This window comes from Condylostylus longicornis, unplaced genomic scaffold (genome assembly GCF_029603195.1).
Source record: "Condylostylus longicornis isolate FDR11 unplaced genomic scaffold, ASM2960319v2 ptg000048l, whole genome shotgun sequence".
In the NCBI taxonomy this organism is placed as follows: Eukaryota; Metazoa; Arthropoda; class Insecta; order Diptera; family Dolichopodidae; genus Condylostylus; species Condylostylus longicornis.
In genome coordinates this window covers 1068026-1093032 of record NW_026578017.1, presented here as the reverse complement: position 1 = coordinate 1093032, position 25007 = coordinate 1068026, and the positions used below count along the sequence as shown (strand labels likewise).

Here is a 25007-nt window from a genome sequence, read left to right as displayed (position 1 = left end):
TACAATGTACATTTTTTAAGTTTCCATATTTGTTTTTTGAAATTTACTTAATAATTGATATCAAATACAAAACTCGTCTAATTATGGAATTATCAAAATATATAAGTACTTTAAAAATTTTTTTTAAAACCGAAAGGTTTTTTCTGTCTGTTCCATTCTGACTAGCGACAAGAATGAAAAGTTCGAATTTCATGCGGACCATTAATTAAAAGGTGGTCTCAATAAATTCTGCGAATAATGGAAATTCTTTTTCTTCTGGAAATAATAAAAAAAAATTGTTAGAACATAAGTACTTGAATTTCGTAATTCACCATTTACGACATATGTATTTTATGTGGTTTACGTGTATGTATGGATTCTTTTTGTGTATAATACTAATACATAATTAAACTTTTAGCATGGCAATTCAATCTAAATCATTTTTAATTACGAAAGTTTTTTTCTCATTCCTTTCTTTTTGATTTTGTTTTTATTTTTTTTTTGACATTTGCAAAAATTAATATAATTCTTTTTTTTCGTAATTTTAAAAACACCGATCGATAAACCAACCCAAAAATCCATAAAAAAATATTTTATACATTTCAATATACACACATACATAACATTTTTTTTCATAATATTTATATTAATTTTCTATTTTAATATATGAATCTTTATACGTGTACATACATATATAATACAAAATAATTTTTTTTTATATTTTATTTTTCTCCACAGAATTTATAAGGAAGAGAAATTTATAATAATAATATATAAATCTAATCAAATATGATCATAACACACCCAAGCTCATTATTCAAACCTTTTGCACCCTCACAATCCACAATGAAAAGCACCAAAAATATGTTAATATGTATACACGATTATGTGTGCAAATATATAATAAATATATAGCCATATAGATATGCATTACATATCAATATACGTATTTCCGTACACTCATAGAATAGCCATATCTATATAAAACGGGAGCAAAATATAGTATATGAAAATGAGAAATTTATGCCAAAAGCCAACAAATAAATGATTGTGTTGTGCCAAACCCTTCTTCGTCCTACAAATACATCGATAGCAATTATAATATAAAAAATTATAATAAAGTAAAAAAATATAATAATATAATAACACCAACAAAATATTTGAAATAATATATTACAAAAAAAAAAATTAAAAACTTTTAGAAAGCTACATATCCGTTGAATATACACAATCATACTTATAAAATTTCAATAGAAAAAAATCTGTGCAAGAATTAAGATTGCCACCCTTAGATTGCTAGAAATCATAAAATTAATTTCTGTTAAACCAATCAAATGATTCTGCAAAATTTTAAATTAGGAAATTTGGAACAGTGTTGTTTACAAAAAGTTTGTGGAGGATGCTCATTTTCAAACTACAGCCTGTTGAAAAAAATACCTGATTTTTCCTGCATACGAGTATAAATAAATTCTTATAACTTCAGAATCATGCAACATAAAGTAACGATCGGGGGCTTGTTTCGCAGGCGATTGATTGCTCTTTATTTTTTGTCTTACAATCAATTTGATTTGAACTATAGCTTTCGAAATTAAGCTCGTCAAAGTAAGAATTTTTGTTTTTTTTTTTTAAATTTTTTTTTAAAAACTCGAAATTTTTCAAAAATTTGGTTATTTTTTTACTTTTTCGAAACGCTACTATGAGATCTGAAAGGTATTAAATGTGCTTAAAAACCACGCGAAAAATGCAAAGTTCGTACATTTTGTAACAGGCTGTAACTCGAAAACGAGTATATTTATACTCGTCGCCCTTCCACCCCCAACCATACAATTTTTTACTGGAAATTGATCAAGGAAAATTATTGCCATTTTATGCGACACATTAGTAAAATGAGTTGTTTTTTAATTTTATGAAATAAATTTTTTTTGGAACATTTCAAAAGTTATCGACAAATATGGTGCAATTAAACCGTTAATTAGGGATATTTTTTGGGAAAGGCAAATATTTGGGTAAAACTTCAAAATATCAAAAGTTCTATACATAAATCTTTGAAAGAAATTTTTCTAATTTTTAAGTGAAAGAAATTTTTTCTGTTTTTAAGTATTAAAAATCGCATCTCGAAACTTAGCCGCCTTTTTCCCAAACATTTCATTTGCAAATCAGCAAAAACGGATTTGTAAAAGTTTGCTCATTTCACCTTTTTAAAAGTGTGCTCATTTCACCTCCTCTATAACTTTCTTTTAAAAATAAAAATAATTTAATAAACACACGATGGCAACTCTTAAAAATTAACAAATATATTTGCATGTAGGTATACGGAATCAAAATTTCACAATGAATTGGTAAATTTTCATTTTTTTATTCAAAAATAAATAAATAAAAACATAAAAAAAGCTGAATTAGTTCTTCGCCTTTTTTTTTACTCCAAGCTTTATAAGAAAATTGTCTCCAAAATAAAAAATAATAAAATTCCAAAAAAGAAAAGGGTTTACATATCAAAAATTTTATTTTTTAAGGGTTCTTTTCTTTCTCATTTTTTTATTGTTTTTTGATGCATATTTATTTTTATATTTATTGTTTTTTATTTTTTTTTTTGCGAAATACCAAAGGACTTTCTTTAGAAGTAAATAAACGACTAAAAAAATATATATATTTTTTTTTGTAAGAAAATCAATCTAAAAATTGATATTCAAATCTTTAGTACCAATCAAAGTATAATTTGATAAAACGGATATATGTATATACATATATATATATATATATATATATATATATATATATATATATATATATATATATATATATGAATATATATTAATATTCAATAAGTTTAGATAAATATGTATACACATGTTATACAATAAAATTCAGAAAGGATAACAGAAAAATTATAATAATAACAATAATAATAAATCCATTTTGACAGAAAAACGTAGAAAATATCTAAATTTTTACATAAATATTTTTGTATGTAAATACGTATATTCCCAACCTATATCAATACATATAATCATGGTGTATACTACCATATTAATATCATATGTACTAAGTTATTAATATGGTTATTTAAGTGTGTGTATGAAGTCGAGAAATATAAAAATCTTATGTATAATTTACTCTCATATTTATGGTAAAAATGAAGAAAAAAAGTTTTTCTTTTTTCTTCCCATTCAGCCTATATACGAAAATGATTAAGGATTAAAAACTTCATCATTGAAACTAATCTTTTTCAACTAATATTCTTATAGCATTTAAGTATTGATTTATGCTATACACATACATATATTTATGTAGCTATAGTACTCGTATGTAAGCAACTTTATTTTCTGAAATTTATTTAACTATTATTAAAATATTACGAGTTTTACTATTTAATATAATTTAAAATATTATTGGTTCAAAGAAAAAAAAAATTTCTTTCACACTTAAATATCGCTTATTAAACTCGTACTTCCGAGTTCACGATTTACGATAATAGATGTCAAGTATGATATTTAGATGACTTTGGAAGATCTGGAAATTACCACATTTAGCCAGATCAACAATCTTTAGAATATCCGAAGACTGCGTAAAGTCGGTTCTGCTATATGAGTATGAAGTCTTGCTCGAACGAAAAAACTTCATGTAGAAACAAAAAAAATCTGATGTGATCAGCACATAACTGACCGCAATGTGTATTGTCTAGTTAAGTGAAAGTATTACAGAATATTATAAAAATGCCTGTTAAGTACTTCTTTTCAATTTTTACGATATTAGTAAGCTTATAGTTAACATACCTAGAAAAATGAAAATTTGACCCTTAGTAGAGTTTCGCTTTGTGCTACCCGAATTCCCTGAAATGCTCGCCAGTTAGTTTCGGTAACAACCAGAACTCAAATATCAAATTTCAAGAATTTCCATCAATTCGTTCCGTAGATATGGTGAAAAAAGTAAAATCGGCCCTCAGATCAGTTTTCGAGCTCTGATTTTTCCAAAAAAAATTTATATGTTCATTGTTTTAAAACGAAGAATTTAAATATTAAATTTCAATGAAATCGGTTGATTATTTCTCTTTATGTACGCAAAAATGTATATTTGGCCCGTAATATACGTCCAGTTACTGACCCAGAAGTTGGGTGGTTTTGCGAGCGATCGAGCGAATCTTATATAAAAATTTCAAGTAAATCTGTTGAATATTATCTTCATAATGATCAAAAATTTAAAACATGCCCGCTAAAATGTGTAGTTCCCGAGGCCTGACATATTCCAAAAGTTGATCAATCCGTGCCATTGTCGAAATAAAGTTATATATAAAATGATGATGATGAAAAATCAAATTTAACCGAACTTCAGATACACGGTAAAAATATCAAATAAGTACTTGCGGAACTCATGGACATTACGAGCCAGAAACAAGCACGTATATCCTGATTTTTTTTTATTGAGAATCGGTAATTTTATAATTTTTATTTGGAAAATATGCACATAAATTCTGTATATATATATATATATGTACATGTGTATGTAGATTTTAATGTGAAATTATATAAATTATATTATGTACATATATTATAAATTATAACATTATGTCATGTAAAAAAATAAATTCTGTTAATAAATCAAGTGCAAAAATAATATATGTATGTAAATAATCTTACCTGAAATTTATCCTTATTTAGATTGTTTTTTTATTTTTCTTTGTTTCCTTCTTTTATTTTATACGAAAAATTTTGATTATTTAGTTATTAATATAAATAATTTAAAATCTTTTGTATAGCAACAACATATACACACTAGTAGCTAGCAATATTTTATTAAGCAAATAATAATATTAATTATTATTTTTCCTTTTTTATTTAAATTCAAAATCTCGATCAATAATATTATTTATTATTGGAATATGAAACGTTGTTTAGTTCAATATAAAATAGAAACAAAGTACTTCTTCTTCTTCGTCTTCTTCTAACTTTCCGTTGAAATGATGACGACGATGAGAATTCGAAGCAACAAACGTGATGAACCACAAACAAAAAAAATCTTTTTTTTTCCTTCCTTATACTACCACCAATAAAAATAGTAACAATAAAGTCTTCGAAAACAACAAAACAAATCAAAAATAAAAAAAAAATTTTTTTATAAATAAAATTTAACAAATTCAGCGAAATAAAGAGTACAAGCAGAACAAATTTCTATTAGCTTTCTTTTTTTTTTATTGCTCAACTCTATTTCGCTACAATGATATGCTTTACCCTCTTCTATACCCTTCGCTTTCTTTTTATTTTGTTTTATATTTGGTTATATGCTATTTGTTTAAATGCTCCTTCTACTTTATTTCTTAATCGCCACTATCGCGCAAATTTCACCGAATAATATTAAGATTTATAATATGTATATTCTTTCTCCTTTCTTCTCAACTCTATTTACTTATGATTTTTTTTTGTTTTTTTATTTCTATTTTGCCTAAAATGAATTGGTTGAAAAAAAAATATTGCTTTGGAAAAAATAAAAATCTTTGTATTAAAATTAAATTAAAAACAATTTAAGAAAATAGAAAAAATATTTTAAGAGTATAATGTAAAAAAAATGTGTAAAAAACAGTCGTAAAGTTATACATATCACAAAAATTATACAAAAAAAAATATTTTTTTTTAATTATAATAAAAATGTTAAAAATGAATTCATACTCTCTGAAATGGTTACAAAAAAGACAAATATATTAAAATTAATTAACGAAAATATATTTAGGCGTGTATATATTTTGTATATATGTACATAATATGTACATACATTTATAATTTATATGAAAGCATGTATACTTATACAATATTGTAATAGAGAGTTAATAGTGCTGGGACTTTTATTATAACTGTAGAAAAATTTTCATGCTATACAAACTTAGGTGTGATGACTTTAAAATTTTTAAAATTAGATAAATTTTTTTTGCCTAATAATATGAAATTTTGTTTTTCCACTGTGAAATATTTCAATTGTGCTTATATTTATACGTATGTATGTATGTAGTTACATGTCTCTGTACATATTTGGCAATCCTGTATATGAAACAACAAGAGTAATAAGTTATTGAATTACTACAACCTTGCAACGAGAAATGTGTTTTCTGCCATTTATTTAATAAAAAAGAAAATATATGTGTGCATATCAATTTTTGTTAAGCTTCGTCAATAATTTTGACATTTCTGTAAATATTTTTAACCAATTTTATATTCAATGTAATATCACACAATAAGTAATCTAACGTTACTCTATTCCTAATCAAGTTGGGTTAAACCAATGGTTTGTAATGCAGCAGTTTCCCTTCAATAAGTGAAAATACTACTTGTTTTTAAAAACGATGTACCACATTATTGTAATTGCTTTCATTCATATACGAATATATTTCAAAAATTGCATACCTTTAATTATTCAATCTTTGAAATAAACCAAAAAAAAGTTAAACGAGGCAATAACATAATACTCGAACTCAAGAGTTATTTGCGTGAGTTAAGGAAAACTTTTTAATGACACGGTATACTTTATTTATAGTATACTTTTTAATGACATGGCATTTACTGTTAGCTTTCTCTACTTATAGAAATTTGGAAAACCTTAAAGTTTCGCCAATATAAGGTACCAAAAATTCGATTTTTACAAATTTCGAAGGGCGACAACTTAAGGAAGGGTGGAAGTGGAAAAATATATTAACGAAATGGGCTATTTATTAGGGACTAAAAGCTATAGTAAAATTTCAAACTCCTACAACCTAGAGCTCTATAGAAGAAAAACGTTATCCAAAATTTAGAATAAACGGATTTTAAATGAGGACAAATTTGAGCAGTCTTTTTGTTTTTTCAAAGTTTAAATATGGTATGTCGCAGTCAGCCACTACTTTTCTGCGTTTGCAGAATCTAAAAAAAGTTTCTGGTTTTGCTACAATAATTAATTAAAAAATCACATTTTAGGACTTTGATTGACTAAAATTAAGACCTATCTTCCTATCTTCCAGGGTGTAGAAATTTTGTGTAGAACGGGTCCACGGACGGACGGGAGTAAAATTAATAAGCATTTTTTATCAAATGTTTTTGGAAGAATGCTAAAAAGAGGAAGTTAAGAGAATATTTCTATCATATTATTTGAATGATACTTAAATGTTATAAATTATTTTTTTTAATTTCCTTAATAAAATTAATGTTCTCATGTAATGTATGTATATATGTTAACTACTGTTATGTTATTTATTGTTGCTAAAATGCTTAAAACCGATAATAACGAATACCACTAGAAAAAATCTGAACTCTTAATTAAAACTACTTTGAAATATTTTTTAAAAGCAATATAAGTAAGAGTTTTGAGATATCTTGGAAAAATTTTTAAATCCAGTATAAGCAATAATTAGAAAATTAGTTAAACACAATTAAAAAAAAGAATAAACGAATAAAATTGAAAGATAAGATTTATGTAATTTTTATAAAAAAAAAGGTCTCAGTAATTTTAATTTTTCTTTTAAATACTTAAGCCATTTTCTTTCTGTATATTTTACTCTAAATTTTACTTATTATTATACAAGTTTATTTTCTTTATTGTTAAAAGTCCCAGCACTGCTTTTTTTTTTAAGTTTTTTTTTTCGTTTTTTTAATAGAAATGTAATGCATGTAATAGTGATTTTAAAAAATTGTACAAGATTGATTTTAAAAAATTATACATTTCCATGTATACTCGTATATCTTTACATACATATATCTATAAAAGAATCTTACAAATACGTTGAATTTTTTTTTATTTTTTCTTCGAAAACAATTCTCAGGATAATGTATTTTTTCTTATATTAGTTAAATACAATATTAATATTTTATATATGCTTATGTATGTAGATAGAAGAGAGAAAAAAAATCTATTTAAGAACAAAATTCATTCAAAATTTACTTATATAGTCTGTATGTATTTGTGTATAAGAAATTTTTTCCTATAATTTCTCATTCAATTTTTTTTACGATTTTTTCGGCTTGCTTTTACTTAATTTTTTCTATTTGTTCGCTTCTACTTTTTACAATTAATAATTTTATTTTCTGCTGACGATAGCAATAACAATAATTAAATATTTCTCTTTAAGAAAAAAATAGACTTAAAAAAGAAAATAAAATAGTGATTTTCACTTAAAGAAGAATAAAAAAAAGCTGATTTTCAATTTTTGTTATTTTTTGCTTTTTTATTTTTTGATTGTCTTTTTAAGCCCGATGCTTTCGTCCTTTTTAATGTTTTTTACTATTTTTTTAGTTCAATATTTTGAGAAATCGGAATAAAAATTGTTAAAACAAAGTTTGAGTTATATTGCAAGTTTTTTTCTGATTTCGTTTTCCCTACGATTTATTTAATTTTCTATTTTACAATAATTTTTTACTTTTTGTTTGTTATTTGCAAATTTGATTTCTTGTACATTTAATTTTCTTTTCTCTTAAAAAAAAAAAAATGTTTCTCCTATTTTTTTTTTTGTTTATATTCTTTTAACTTTGAATTTTAAAATTTTTTAATTAATTATTTTGCACTTTTTTTTATATACATTTTCTTAAATACATAAAACTTTTAAATTGTTATTGGTAAGTATATAATTTCTTTTATGCAAAAAATTAAAGCAAAATACTCATTAATAAGCAATTAATAATAATCATCCTGGAAATAAAAAAATACTTATTTATATACTCGTATACATATACATATATATATACATACAATTTTTCAATATTTTATTTTTTTATATTATACTATTAAGTAAGAACAAATAATTTTTGAATAGATCTTTAAATTACTTTTGGAAATTTTCAAATAATTACTAATTTTTTTATATTTATTTATTTCCTACATTTAATTAACAGGAACATTTATATTTTTATTATAAATGGTTTTAAAACGGTTTAAGACAATTGAATAAATATTGATTAAGAAAGAATTATGTATTTTTAATTAATATAATAAAAAAAAAATGTTAAAATATCAAGTGTACTTAACAGAAGATTTTATAAATTATTCACAAGATTTTTGTTTTATACCCGTCGTTCTATTTTAAACCCAATTAACAGAAATATTAACATACAGGTTTTCAAAAATTTTACTGTATTTTATTTATATTGAATACACACACACACACGCACATACACACATATATATATAGATTATAAATATACACAAAATATATATATATATATATATATGTTATGTATATTTACAATTAAATACAATTTCGTCCTAAAAATTTGAGCCTTTATTTAAGGATTGAAGGCCTTCTGATTATATTTTTACCAACCGTATTGTGTAAACAATAGTTAGGTTATGTGATAGCAACAAATTTTGCATATTGAGTTTTCGGTAGGAATGCACTTCTCCATAGTAGGGAAGTGTAAATAAACTATTTTTAGCAACCTGTCAGTCTGTCGGTCTGTGTGTGCACGCGTGTATCTCAAGTTCGGCTGAACCGATTTGGATGAAATTTTATATGTAAGTTTATTTCCACAAGATGGACATATCAGGCCTCGGAAACTGCACTTTTTAGCGGGCCTATTTTACATTTTTGAACATCTTGAAGAAAATATTCAATCGATTTACTTGGAATTTCATATATAAGCTCAGCTCGACCGTCAGCGAAAGCTCCTAATTTTTGGAAGAAATCAGGTGTCAGCGAGTGGAGTATACATTTTTGTATATTTAAAGGGAAATAATCGACCGATTTCATTGAAATTTAATATTTAAATTCTTCGTTTTAAAACAATGAACATATAAATTTTTTTTGGAAAAATCAGAGCTCGAAAACTGATCTGAGGGCCGATTTTACTTTTTTCACCATATCTACGGAACGAATTGATGGAAATTCTTGAAATTTGATATTTGAGTTCTGGTTGTTACCGAAACTAACTGGCGAGCATTTCAGGGAATTCGGGTAGCACAAAGCGAAACTCTACTAAGAGCCAAATTTACATTTTTCTAGGTATGTTAACTATAAGCTTACTAATGTCCTAAAAATTGGAAAGAAGTATTTAAGAGACATTTTTATAATATTCTGTAACACTCTCACTTAACTAGACAATACACATTGCGGTCGGTTATGTGCTGATCACATCAGATTTTTTTTTCATATGTTCATGCACTTGAGTATAAATGAAAAGAGAATGGTGATTTGAAGGATATTGGTGCCAATAACACATTGCGGTCGGTTATGTGCTGATCACATCAGATTTTTTTTTCATATGTTCATGCACTTGAGTATAAATGAAAAGAGAATGGTGATTTGAAGGATATTGGTGCCCATTTGTAAACGTATTTAAAAATCATTCGTAAGTTCTTTTTATTTTCGAAGCAGGAGTGAGTAATTTCATATAATTTTTTAATTGAATGTCTGTAATCATTCTTGTAAATTTTTTAAATTTATTTTCAAATTTCTGAGAAAAAGAAGTAAAAAGCTGAGTATTTCATAAAACTTCGCATTCATATTTTTTTAATAAAAACAAAATCAATTTAAGTTTGCGCTCAAATTTTTAATTATAAAAATGTAACTAGAGGGTAATAAAATTCTGTCAATAAATTTGATAATCTTGATGAACAATTATTGTTTTTGTTGACAGCAAAATATGTATATGTGAATGGAAAACCGTACTTAATCAAAAAAGCAATTTTATAACGCAAATGCGATAGGTTTAAGAACTTAACCAAGCGTTTATATGATTTTAGTTAACATAAAAACATATTACTATGTATATACACTAGAGTGACTATAAAACATACCAAAAATTATTTACAAATTCATAGTATGGACGCTTATTTATAAAGTTGTTTAATAAATTAATTTTTATACATAAATCGCATTATATGGGTAATATTGGAATATTTAAATTCAAATTGACAAAAATTCATTTTTGTGAACAACCACTCAAGTATTCATTCAAAATTCCTAAAGTGTCTTCTACACAGAATTTATTGATTAATTAGTTGATTGTTTTTCTGTACATATATAAAAATGTAAAACTTGCCCATAATAAAAGTTCAGTTCACAAGGTATCCAAAATATATACAAGGTATCCAATTAATATACTCCAAAAGTTTATTAATTCATAACATAATGAAGGCAAACTCATAAATAAATCTTCATGAAGTTGAAATTGAGAAACACGAATGTACAAATACACAATCCGACATCTTGCAAAAAATAGTTTTGAAAATTTGACATGCAAAATTTGTCACAATCCCTTATAGTATGCATTGTGACCGGTGAAAACTACTTTAAATTATCAAATGTTATAAAAAATTTCAATGATTTGGTTAGAACTTTTCTAGCTCAAGATGACCTTATTCGAGGATTTACTTTACATTTTTTTAAAACTAATTTTTTAATAAAAATAAACTTGTTACTAAATAGATTTATAAGTAAAATTAATTAAGTATAATTAAATATTTTTATAAATTTATACTTATTTATAAATAAGTACAAATTTATATAAAAATTTTAAAATTATTTAAAAAAATTTACTTAATTTTGTAAATCTGTTACAAACGAGAAAAAATAGAGTTGACCGTGTCAACTCTGTGATACCCGTACGAATTTGTTTTCCTATGTGCGAATAAATATGTCATACCTGACTATGTAACAGACTATCATTTTAAGTTGCCATATTACCATTTAATATATTAAAATTTCAGTATTGGGTTTTGAATGTTTTCTTAGATATGGCCAAACTACTGTTGAAGTTGTATGACAACTACCAGAAGGAGGCACGCAATTTCAACGACTTCTGTCAAACACAATGGCCATACTTATATATTGGCCTGTACGAAATTTCAAAACCACAGTTTTTATAGTTTCTAAGATATAACCAAATAACTTTTGAAGTTGTATAGCAGCTACCAGAAGAAGCTAAACAATTTCAATGACTTTTATCAAGCAAATCGGCCCTACTAACATATTGGCTTGTGTGAAATTTCAACACAACAGCTTTCATAGTTTCTGAGATATAGTCGAATAAATTTTGAAGTTGTATGGCAGCTACCAGAAGGAGCCAAGCAATTTCATCGACTTTTATCAAACACATTGGCCCTACTAATATATTTACTTGTACGAAATTTCTATACTACAGCTTTCATAGTTTCTGAGATATAGACAAATAAATTTTGAAGTTTTATGGCAGCTACTCGAACCAATACCCCGATCATAATCAATTTAAATAGGGTTCTGGTATTTGTAAAATCAGACAAAGCTAAATGGACTCAGAATTCGACGCTGATCAAAAACATACAGTTGAATCTATATCTCAGACCGTTATTTCTTAGCATTACAAACGGTAAGGCAAATTTAGTATACCCTTCGAACATACGTTAGTACGGGTATAAAAAATAAAGAGCGTAATATAAATATGATTTTTATTTTAATGAGAATTTATTACAAAAGTAAGAAACAAAGTTTTATGCAAAAAATAAAAATAAAAAAAATTTCAGGGGTTGGAAATATTCCGTCTTTTTTATTTAAAATATATAATGTATTTAAATATAATAATAAAATACACAAATAATGCATATATTTATGTATATAAATAAATATGTACCTTAAAAATTTATATTGTTCATTGAAACATTCATAATTTTACAATTTTTCTTTTTTTTGTTTCGATTTTAATCTCTAGAGTTTAAACCCTAATTTTAATAAAAAAAGTTTTCAAATAAAACAATTTATTATGAATGCAAATTTTCATTTTTTTTTTATATTCCCAAAAACAAAAAAATTTTTGTACACTTAAGAAAAAGAATAAAATAAAAATAAAACTATCGCGTTTTTTCGTTGTGTTTATCACGAGTAAATACTAAAAATAATTTGATTTTCTTAAATATTTTCCGAATTGAATTTTACTCTTTATTTAATTCTTTGAAACTTGTGATAACAATAAGGGTTTCAATGTTTAAGAAGCAGAGTTTTTGTTCTTTGTATAGCAAAAAGTGAATTCTCATAATGATTTCATTGAAGGACATTTTGCTCAAAAGTGGTAGAACAAAAGTTCCTGATCCTGTCGCAAAGTATGAATTCATAATCTGGGATTATCCAATCGCTGCAATCCCCAAATTTTCTTCAAATTAATTTGACTTTCATTAGCTTTCATAATACATATACAAAAGCATTTAAAAAAATTGGAATTATGCAGTCAGGATGAATAAATATAAAAATTTTTGATTATCTCCACAAAAAGCTAAATTACTCGTATAAGCACTTAAAAAATTCAAAATTAAAAATGAATTCGTGATTTAAAAAATTAATATGAAAAGAAAAAAAATAGTAAATTTTAATATTGTAACTTCTTTAGTATTAAGCCTTTCCGATTTTAGTTGGAGCCAATTGAGATGTAAAATTATTCTATTAATTACCTAAATCTGTGAAGAATTTGATAAAAACGATTGTAATACGATGCATTAACTATAAGTTATTATTAAATTACTTTTTTGTTTTCTTTTTTACAAAACAAAATTAAATAATTTCGGTTTTTTTAATAGTTGTATTTAGTTAACCATATATCTAAAAACGAAATTATACTCGTAGATGAAACATAGTAAATAAAGCCTTAACAATTGAATGCAATCGTGTGGGAGTACTGATAGTTTTCCATGATAGAAAGTTTTAAGCAGATATTGGAGATCAAACAGCAGTACCAAATGAGAAATCTCTGAATGAGAATAAAAATTTTAGAACAGTATATTTATTAATTAAAAATTCGTTTCTTTAACTTCTTATTTCTTATCATCTCTAAGTTCATCACTCCAATTATGAATTCTGCTCTTAGACATGAAATTCTGGAAATTACGAATACCATATTATCAATTCCGAATTACTAAAATTCTGGTCTGAATAATTCGTAATAAAGTTTACGAGAAAATAAATGTGGTGAGATGTGATAAACGCCTTTAACCATACAGATCATAAATGTACATAATGTGAAAGCAACTGTTTGTTATAAATGTTTTGAGAGTGGACATAAGGCACCTGAGTATACAGTAAGTAAATTAGTATGAATTTGAGTGATGATAATTGTAGCATAAATCATCATGCATTTAGAAATGAGTGTAAAATTTTACAGAGAAAAGTAAAAAGAGAGTCGGAAAAAATTTTATACTAGCAATTACAGACGATAAACTACGATATAAAATTTTTGTACTTAAATACACAGGGAATTGTGAAAAATTTTACAGAGCTTAAAAAAGTTATTACTGATAGTAATTAAGACATTGTATGCTTAACAGAAACGCATTTTACAGATGAGGATGATGATGATGATGATATAATAAAAATAAAAAGATTTTCTATGGAAAAACAAGCTAGCCATTCTCATTACACGGGTGGTGTTGGTATTTATATCAGTAATACATGGAATAATGTCATATATATTTATCAGGACATCAAGCTCAGGGAGCAAAACAAAAATAAATTCTAAATTTATATGGAGTTTAAATGGAAGCGGCATCGGAACTTATTTGTGTGAAGGAAATTGATCAATATTTTTGGCTCTACTGATTCTACATATTTTTTGAAATTTGAAATTTAAAATTTAAAATTTAAAATTTTATTTATAATTATAAATTATAATTTTTAAATTTTTAAAATGAATGCATTAAAAAAAAATTGCAATTTCTAGCGCAGATACCTTTTTTTGTCTTCCAAGAAAGGATACTAAATTACAGAGTGAAATTTTTGAGTAAGACATACAATTTAAAAAAGAAATTGAAGAAAAAGCTAAAAAATAATTCTTATAATTTGGATGGTTTTTAAAACTATACTAAATAAGGTGAGAATTATAAAGAATACTCAAAAGTTTCCCAAAAAAAAATAAAAAAAAATATTTCAATCGGCATACTTCGAAAACATAAAACATTAAGAATTGTTTTTGTACTTTTTTTCTGATTCAAAATTTCGGAAAATAATTTCAGCTTGGAGGCTTGATAGAAATAATAAAGCATAGAAAAATAGAATTATATTAATGACAAGAATGAAAAATTTATAATAATGGGAGATTTTAATATAAGCTGCTTAAATGACGATAACTCTAATTTAAAAATGCAAGATATATTCAATGTTAATTTATTTAAGCAGGTTGTTAAAAATTACATCAGAGTTATTCAGAATACAAAAACACTAATAGATTAGGTTGTTTCAAATTGTTATTTACAGATAGAGGTTGATATAGCTGAAAATTCAAAAATAACTGACCATGAAATTTTATATTGTAATATAAAAATTAATAATAAACTTAATTATAATGTAAAAAAATGAGAACTAAAGCTATACTACAATATAATGTAGATAGATTTAGAATTAAAATTTGTAGAAATGATGTAATACGAGTAACAACATATTTTGGCGATTGTGATTTGAAAGCAGAAAAATTTAGCAATAGCTTATATGATATAGTTGGGGTCTTCGTTGTTAAAACTTGCGCGAGAACAGGCGAGCTAAACTGGTATACTAGTGAACTAGTTGCATTAAAACGAGAAAAGATTTACCAATAAAATAGGGAAAAAACTTTAAATAATGAGATACCTGAAAGTTCATTTACAAATTTAATTCAAAATTTAGATCAGTATTTTATATTTAAGCAAGTTGAGCTTGGAACGTTATCAAATATTTTAAAGATTATGAATAAAGAGATGATAATTTGGTAAGTTTAAAATTATTTATTGATTCATTCGACCTTATTGATTCGAAGTCGCTTCAGAACGGGGTTTTTCCAAAAATTTCGAAGGAAAGTATAATAACACCAATTCGAAAAGTAGAGAAATCCAATAAAAGTGAAGATATTAGACTAATACTGAATCCAAAATATTAGAAAAAATTGTTAGTTTACAACTTGAAGGACATTTAAACAAGTTTAACAATATATCGAATAATCAACAGGATTTCAGAAAGAATCATAATTGTGAATCATTAATTAACTTAGCGATAACGAATTGGAAGATGGCTATTCATGATAAAAAATAATTGTAGCAGTTTTCTTAGATTTACAAAGGGCATTTGAGACTGAAAATAGAAACATATTACAAAAACTTGAGTGTTGTGGTATTGCAAATGTTGGAAATGAATGGTTTGTTTCTTATTTGTCGGACAGAAGCCAAAAAGTTTAAATTATTAGTGTGATATCAAATGCAGTAAATGTTACGATGGGCGTACCACAGGGTAGTATTTTAGAAGTTTTTCTCTTTTTAGCACTTTTCCAAAAAAAATTTTGAAAAAAAAGTGCTTATTAGTTTCACTCTGTCCGTCCGTCCGTCCGACCGTCCGTCCGTCCGTCCGTCTCTCCGCCCATCCGCCCGTCCGTCCGTCCGTCTGTCTGTCCGTGCACAGAAAAAAATGAATTAGATTTTTCAACTAATCGTAATTAGCTGGTTTCAAATTAGGTGTTTTATATAAACAGTTAGAAGTATTGACAACTTCTTTAGCTGTTTTAAAATTCACTATTAGCTGGCTCAACTATTTGGAATTTGTTGAATGCAATATTAAAAAGATTAGGTGATTTGTCTACTCATTTAGATGTATTATCTAAAATAAATAGTTGAAAAAATTCAACTAATTTAATTAGATATTTCATCTAAACATTTAGTTATTTTAGAAAAGAAAACAAAAAAAATAAGTTTACAGTTTTTATGTAAATTCCTAATCAATGACTACATTTTTAAATATTTTGACTACAACTTTAGTTGATTCAGCTATTTCATTTTATATCGAAAGATTGACTAAAACATTAGCTGAACTACCGAAAACATTAGTTGAGTTATGAAAAGATCAAAATGTTTTATTTAGGAAAAAAAAACCAAAGTACAGCTACATTTCTTCTTCAATGACTACTTTTCTAGATATTTTAGCTATAACTTCAGTTAATTCGGCCACATTATTTTACTTAAAAAGGAATTAACTAAAACATTAGTTGAAATATCGGAAACATTAGCTGAATTTAGAAAAAAACACTTGTTTTATCAAGAGAAAAATTCAAAATACCGTTACTTTTTATACCCTGCACTTCGTGAAGGGTATATTAACTTTGGTATGGAGTTTGTAACTACTTGAAGGAATCATCTGCGGTATGGACATATATATATATTCTTGCTCAGCGTAAAATTCTGCGTTGATTTAGACATGTCCGTCCGTCCGTCCGATCGCACGATAACTCAAAAACGAATAATGCAATCGACACCAAACTTTCACAAGTTGTTTCTTTTGTGCCAAGGACGAACCCTATTGTTATTGGACCAATTCGGACAACGGGTTCGGGGAGCTGCCATACAACTCAAAGAGTTTATTTTAATTATTTCAAAAACTAATAAAGGTACAAATACAAAATTTTGTATACCTGTGTCCAATTATATTCTACATATGCTCTAAAAATTTTAATGAGATAGCTGCACCGGTTCGGGTGGCTGCCATACAACTCCAAAAGCAAATTTTTTATATTCGGCAAAATAATAAAGTCAGATTCATGAAACTTGGCAGTCGTGTGTCCAATTATAGGTCAAAGATATTTCTGAAGTTTTGGTGGAATTGCTTGACAGGTTCGAGCAGCTCCCATACAAGTCCAAAAGCTTATTTTAAATATTTGGAAAAATAATAAAGTCAGATTCATGAAACTTGGCAGTTGTGTATCCAATTATAGGTCAAAGATATTTCTGAAGTTTTGGTTGAATTGCTTGACAGGTTCGAATGGCTCCCATACAAGTCCAAAAGCTTATTTTAAATATTTGGAAAAGTAATAAAGTTAGATTCTTGAAACTTGGCAGTTGTGTGTCCAATTATAGATCAGATATATTAGCGAAGTTTTAGTGGAATTGCTTGGCAGGTTCGAGTACCTGCCATACAACTCCAAAAGCTAATTTTAAATATTTGGAAAAATAATAAAGTCAAATTCATGAAACTTGGCAGTTGTGTGTCCAATTATAGATCAGATATATTTGCGAAGTTTTAGTGGAATTGCTTGGCAGGTTCGGGTACTTGCCATTAAACTTCAAAAGCTAATTTTAAATATTTGGAAAAATAATAAAGACAGATTCATGAAACTTGGCAGTTGTGTGTCCAATTATAGCTCAAAGATATTTCTGAAGTTTTGGTGGAATTGCTTGACAGATTCGAGTGGCTCCCATACAAGTCCAAAAGCTTATTTTAAATATTTGGAAAAGTAATAAAGTTAGATTCATGAAACTTGGCAGTTGTGTGTCCAATTATAGATTAGATATATTAGCGAAGTTTTAGTAGAATTGCTTGGCAGGTTCGGGTACCTGCCATACAACTCCAAAAACTAATTTTAAATATTTGGAAAAATAATAAAGTCAGATTCACGAAATTTGTGTGTTCAGTTATAGATCAGACATATCCGTGAAGTTTCTATAGAATGGTTTCACAGGTTTGAGTAATTGCTATACAACAATTAAAGGTGCAGGGTATATAATTCAATCGGTTCATACCGACTGAAACGTTTTTACTTGTTTTGTATTCTAATTTTTAAAGTATTTGAAAAGAAGCTAGTATATGGTGAATATTGGTATAGTAAACAAGCATAGTTTACATTTTCAAGATATTAAACAAACAACAAGAAATAAAAACAGTGAAAATCGTATTAAAAGTAATACCAAAAACTTTTTATGCAGAAAACACAGTAAGATATTCGAATGAAATTTTTAATTAATGGCTTATTTTAAAACAAAACTTTGAAGCTTCTTTGGTAAGTTTTTATATAATCAAGTTATTTTGTTTAACTAACCAAAAATATTCAATTGTATTTTAGATTGAATTTTGACTTCGAGAAAACATTTTCACTGAAAAATTTGTTACTTCTTTCAAAATGGGAATCTTTTAAACTTAAAATTATTAATTTTTATAAAAAGGAAGGATCAAAAAAACATTAAACTTTTATAAATTTTATAACAAGATATTCAAAGGTAATTTGAAAAATAAATTTTGACTAATTTTTAAAAGTTCTATAACAATTATTATTTTTGATTTATAGATTGTAAAAATTATACTACCACTATTCTATTAAATGGTATTTTGAAACCACAAATGGTAAAATTTTACATACGTGGCCGAAACAAAAAAGTAATGGAAAACTTCAATATATTGTAGATGGACAGAAATCTTTTGCATTACACGTTACGGTATTACAATTCATTGTATTTTAAGAGTAAAAACTCTATTTTTCTAAAACGATAAGAAAATTTTTTATTATAAAAGAGGAATACTAACTTGCCAAAAAATTTAACAATACAGAACCTATCATCATTGTTGTTGGCTGTTTAGAAGAACGTTCATGTTTTTACATTAAAAATAATGTGAAATAACTAAAAAAATACTAAACAAAATAAAATTACTCGTAAATGAAGCAAAACTTAATTTTTAATTTATAGCATTCTTTTATTTTCAGGATTAAACCTAAATAAATTTAGAAAAGAGCCTAATTTGTTTAGATACTTTTTCTAATATAATAGGTAAAAACCCTATTATAATTAACTAAAAAACAGTTATATTTTCTATTTTCTAACTAAATAATTAGGTATATTATCTATTGTTGAGAATATTTTTTAACTATTTATTTAGGTGAAATTCCTATTTCTTTAGTGAAATTTCAAAAAGGTTTTAAAATAAATCAACTAAATGATTAGGTGAACCGACTATTTGCTTAGTTCTAATCCACCTAAATTTTTAGGTATTTTAGCTAGTATTGTAGACAAATCAGCAAATTTATTTGGTTAATTTTCCTAATTATTAAAAAGTAAATTCAGCTAATTTAAATTAGGCAATGTAGCTAAAGAGTTTAGGAGGCTGAAAATCAAGCATTTCATTAGGTGATTGTTTTAGCTAAATGTTCTACTATTTTTTTTTTCTGTGTGTGTCTGTTTACAAAACTTCTACAGCCTTGAAGATAGAGAGCTGAAATTTTGTACATATATAGATCTTTACTAGAAACTTATTTCCGTAGAACAAAATTTTTACCTATCTCCCCCCCTCTAGAAGCTATACCCCCCCAAAACCCTAAAAATGGCCTTTTTTAACTATTTGTTGCAATGAAACCATAAGCATTTTTGAAATTTTTTAAACACATTAAGGCAGCGGCTTGCTTCCCCTAGCGCGGTATACTATAGTTAAACTTTAGAAAAACAAAATGGCCGTTCAAATTAACAGTTATCTAAAGTCTTTTTTTTCTAAATTTTTGATGTCGTTTTTCTTCTAGACCCCTGTAGAAGCTTGAAATTTTAGGGGCTTTTAGACATTAACAAATAGTTCATTTCGTTAGAAGAAATTTTTTTTCCATCTCCACCCCGTCTCAAGTTATCGCCTCTCGAAATTTGTAAAATTTGAATTTTTGACACCTTATATTTCCGAAACCGCAAGGTTTTTCAAATTTCTATAAACACAAAAAGCTAACGGTAAATTCCATGACATTAAAAAATATAATTATTTTTCTTAACTCACACAATTAACCCTTAAAATCGAGCATTATGTTAACCCCACTTTATATTAATTTTTGCTTTATTTCAAAGACTGCATAAATCGTTAATCCTAAATTTATGCAATCCTAGAAATAGTTTTGTATATGAATGAAAATAATTTTAATAGAGTGATAGGCATACATAGACTGTATTTAAAAGCAGAATTTTCACTTGTTGAAGGGAAAAGTGCTATAATACAAACCATTGGTTTGACCCAACTTCTTAATTAATATAAATGAAATTGAAAAATCACTTGAATATTCAAATTTGATGTTGTTTGCTGATGATGCGTTATTATATGTTTGTGCTGATAGTGTGTCAGAATGTGGTGTCAAAATAAATAATGACTTAAAAGATATAAATATCTGACTACAAAAAAATAGACTGAAGTTAAATATAAAAAAAAACTAAATGCATAGTAGATGACAAAAATAGACAATCAAAATTGATGTTGTAAAAAAATTTAAATATTTAGGAGTAATTATAGATAGTAAGCTAGAATTCAAAAGTCATATTAGCAAAAAAATTGCAAAAAATGTAAATTCGTTAAAATTTAAATTATTAATGTAGTAGGCTGATTTACTCTGGTGACATCCATAACCACAACTAAAGGGGCATATTCAATTTCAGACTTAACTTTTTTAGAAATGAAGAAAGAAAAAATATGTTATTATATAAGGGCTTAAATCTATACAATGACATTCCACTCGATTTAAAAAACAAAAATAACTTAAAAGCATTTAAAAGAAAAATTATTTTTTATGTAAAATTAAATTTTTAAAAATTTTATAAGTTGGAAATTTAAACTTTAAACTGTAAAAAAAAATGAAAACTTTCCGTCACTTTAATATTGCGGTTACAGCGCAAACTTTACACAGTATCACATTCCAAAAAGTTTGGTAAAAGCTAAACTATACGTAGTGGATACGTAAAATAAAAAATAATTCGAGTATCGAAAAAATCGAGCACGCTTTTCGTATGCATGTCATATAAATGTTGCTATAAAATAACCAATTAAATAAACTAGCATATATTTTCAGCAATAAAGTGCTAGTTATTAAGATTTTTTAATAAAATGCAGCATAAAAATGCAATATTTTAATGAAGTGATAACGTTTGTTAAAAGTTAACACTTGCACAGAACGTTTAAATGAAATTTTCCAAAGTCAGAGTATGTATTAATATTGTAAAAATTGTATTCCAATATGTATCAAAAGCTTTAGAAGCTTTTTTACAATGTAAAGGTAATGAAAGCCATTCTTGATTCATAATATCTAGGAGTTGAATTTGTTATCATTCCAAAGTCTATGTCAAAGTTCAAAAGTAAGATTCATGATTAATTCTTTAAAATACCTAAGACTCTAAAACATCATGAATGTGTTTTTTTTTAAACATTCGATAGATTAACCAATAAACAAAATAAATCAAAAACCTATAACAAAAAGGATTTTTGATTGAATGGATTTTTCAACAAACTCACAATTTTAAATTCATTATAAAAATTCTAAATAATGTTTCGGTACATTGTCAAAATTTTGTTGAAAAATTATATTATAAACTATACAATATTTTAATATTGCAAACTAGAATAAATGACTCATTTAAAATAACACAAAAACAGAAAAAAATTATAAAATTAATTAGCAGTTTTACAGACCACATTTCATTAATGGAGGTTATGTGATGACACCAAATTTTGCATATTGAGTTTTCAATGGAAACATACTTCTCGATCGTAGCGTAAACAAACTATTTTTGGAGAGATGTCGGTTTCTGTGTGCACGCGTGTATCTCAAGATTTGTTGAATTAATTTTGATGAAATAAATAAATAAAATAAAAAATAAGATGAAATTTAATATGTAAATTTGGAGTGTTTAAATTAATGAGCCAATAAATTGTGGAAAGATCAGGGCTTGGAAATTGAACTTAGTTTCGATTTTATATTTTTTATCATATATGCCGAAATCTACTGAGAGCTAAATTTACATTTTTCTAGGCTTTTTAGCTAGAAGTTTACTACCTTCTTTTAAATTGGCAAGAAGTATTTAAAAGACTTTTTCACAAATTTTTGTGACATTTTGAGTAAACTAGAAGATACACATTGCGATCGATTATGTGCTGACCACACCAGATTTTTGTTTAGTTTTCAGTGTTATCGTCTTTGTAAAGTATTATTTTTAGCTATCAACTTGCTATTTGAAAGTTCATAACCTATTAGGAACATTTTTTTTTTGATAAAAAAAATAAAAATATACGTATATAACGGTATAATAATAAATTATTAATTTTTATTTTATAAAAATAGATTTTCTGTTATCTTGACTCATAATTATCTTTTAAAATAATTTTCCTTTTTTGTTATTATTTTTATTATTATTATTATTATTATTATTATTATTATTATTATTATTATTATTATTATTATTATTATTATTATTATTTTCTGTGTACAATCTTCATGGGAAAACATACAACTTCATTAAAAAAAATATAAAAAGATCTAATATTAATTAATTGATCTTAATTAGTCAAATAAAAGACCTACATGTTTATAACTTCATAATAAATTATTATTTTGTCTCAATTATAATATAATATAATATAATAAAATACATTTATTAAAATTATTATATTACAAAAATTTGGAGGATGGAGTGTGCAGATTTTTCTTGCATACAAATAAATACTTCACTGAGAAAAATTTTACCGAAATTATATATTTTTTATAATCAGAACAAACAAAAATTTTATCTGAAATCACGATAACCACACTTTATAGCTAATTTTGAAATAAGTGTATTTCCTACCACTTTGTTTTTATTTTGAATATAATTCACAGTAGTTTTAGAAATATGTTTTCAAATTACTTATACTTTTGAACCGTTTATGAAAATAAATTATCTAGTTAGAATAAAAACTATTTCTCAATGGACTACAATAATGTGTATTTCAAAAGTGTACACTTTATTCCATATTTTAATATTACTTTGCATATATTTTCACACTAATATATTACTTTATAATATTAATGTGATATATCTTTAGTATAGAAAGTAATATATGAGTAGCTCTTTCCAATATTTATAATTCCCTTTTTGAGATAATTAATATTTACTTGGTAGCTTTACTTCATTTACATTTTTATATATTACAAATTTATGACACATATATGTACATATACACATATTTACTTTTTATAGAAACCTGTGAAAACTATTTTGTTAATAATGTTTACATATATGTATGTATGTACGTATTGGTATATTGCTATAAGTTTAGCATAATTTCCATGGCACATTACAAATAAATTCATTCTCATTTGCTAATGTTTTAATTTGAATGCTGATAAACTTGTGTTCATCAAAACATTTCTTATTCAGCTACATTTTCTTTTGAAAAACAAAAGCGCTATTGCCAAAAGAGCTATTATTATACCTTTATTAAAACATTTATATATCGAAAGTGGATTATTTGCGAAATTGTTATGCATTATATTTCTTTTAGCTTTATTACATCGATATAACTGAAATAATTATAGCCCGTTAGACTATAAGAAGCATTGTAATATGGTTATATCATATAAAGACTTTGAGTAAAAATATTACGAGTTATGAAATATATTTTTTTCAAAGCAGAAATAGGACTTTCGAAATGGTTTATAGTCACTTTAGACATGTTTTTTTTCAGTGTTATAACTTCGGAACCATGCATCATAGAGTAACCATAAAATTTTAAGCCCTCACTCACTCAATTTTTTGCTAGAAATAAATTTAAAAATTATCTCCGAAATTATTTGCCACCTTAAACTAAACACCTTGTATAATGGGCACACATGTGATCTATGTATACACATATGCATACCTATGTAAAATATGTAATGTATGTGCATATGTACATGCATACTCCCGGGTACCTAAGCAAAACAAAAAATAAGTAATATTTTGGTTTAAAAACTACTGAAAATAAGTAAAAAAAAAAATGTAAAATTTTTCAGCAAAATTAAACATTCCAAAAGGATTTCAATTTTTCAGAAAATTGAAGGAAAAAAAAGTATACTAATACGTGTTTTAATATCCTTATTTACAATAATATTATTGAAAATATAAAAAAAAAGAAAAGTGAAAAAGAAGAAAAAGAAACGACGGATCGAACGATGAGTTACCAAGTGTATTAGGTAAAGGTTATTATATAAACATAATTTCGATAATTTGCGCATAGATATGTGTGTGTGTTAACAAGATATGTTCAATATGAACGTCATTTAAGGTAAAAATGTACCCAGAATATTGTGATGTTATAATGAAATTAGAAATGTAATCAAAAAATACAATATATTTTACATACATCACTGTAAAAAATGGAAAGTTTATTGTTTAAGCTTTTTAACCATGAACGTTTAAAATGTACTGCTGAAACTATTTTAGTTTAAATAATAAAAATTAGAAAAGTTTAAAACCTGCAATATCAAACTCTAAAACATAAAATTGAAACTTGTTATAGTTCAAAAATTATTTTCTTATTATAGGTTCTTCTACAAATCTTCATGTGTACGCATTTCTAACTTGAA

At 25.4% G+C, this 25007-nt stretch overlaps 1 protein-coding gene across 12 annotated transcripts in view; it reads right to left on the bottom strand.

Annotated features, from left to right (window-relative positions):
* The window catches only part of LOC129611162 (broad-complex core protein isoforms 1/2/3/4/5-like), a 122900-nt gene that overhangs the window by 38636 nt on the left and 59257 nt on the right, over window positions 1-25007 (bottom strand). For 7 of the 12 annotated variants that reach the window (XR_008697133.1, XR_008697135.1, XR_008697127.1 and 4 more), the window contains 2 exons: window positions 7876-8619; window positions 4614-5642 (listed from right to left, as the gene is read on the bottom strand). The exons of 1 other annotated variant lie outside the window; for it this stretch is intronic. The gene's annotated coding sequence lies outside the window, so the exon portion shown is untranslated. Of the gene's footprint in view, window positions 1-4613; window positions 5643-7709; window positions 8620-25007 lie in introns of all 12 variants that reach the window. 4 more of the 12 variants (XR_008697130.1, XR_008697137.1, XR_008697129.1 and 1 more) reach the window with 4 other exon arrangements.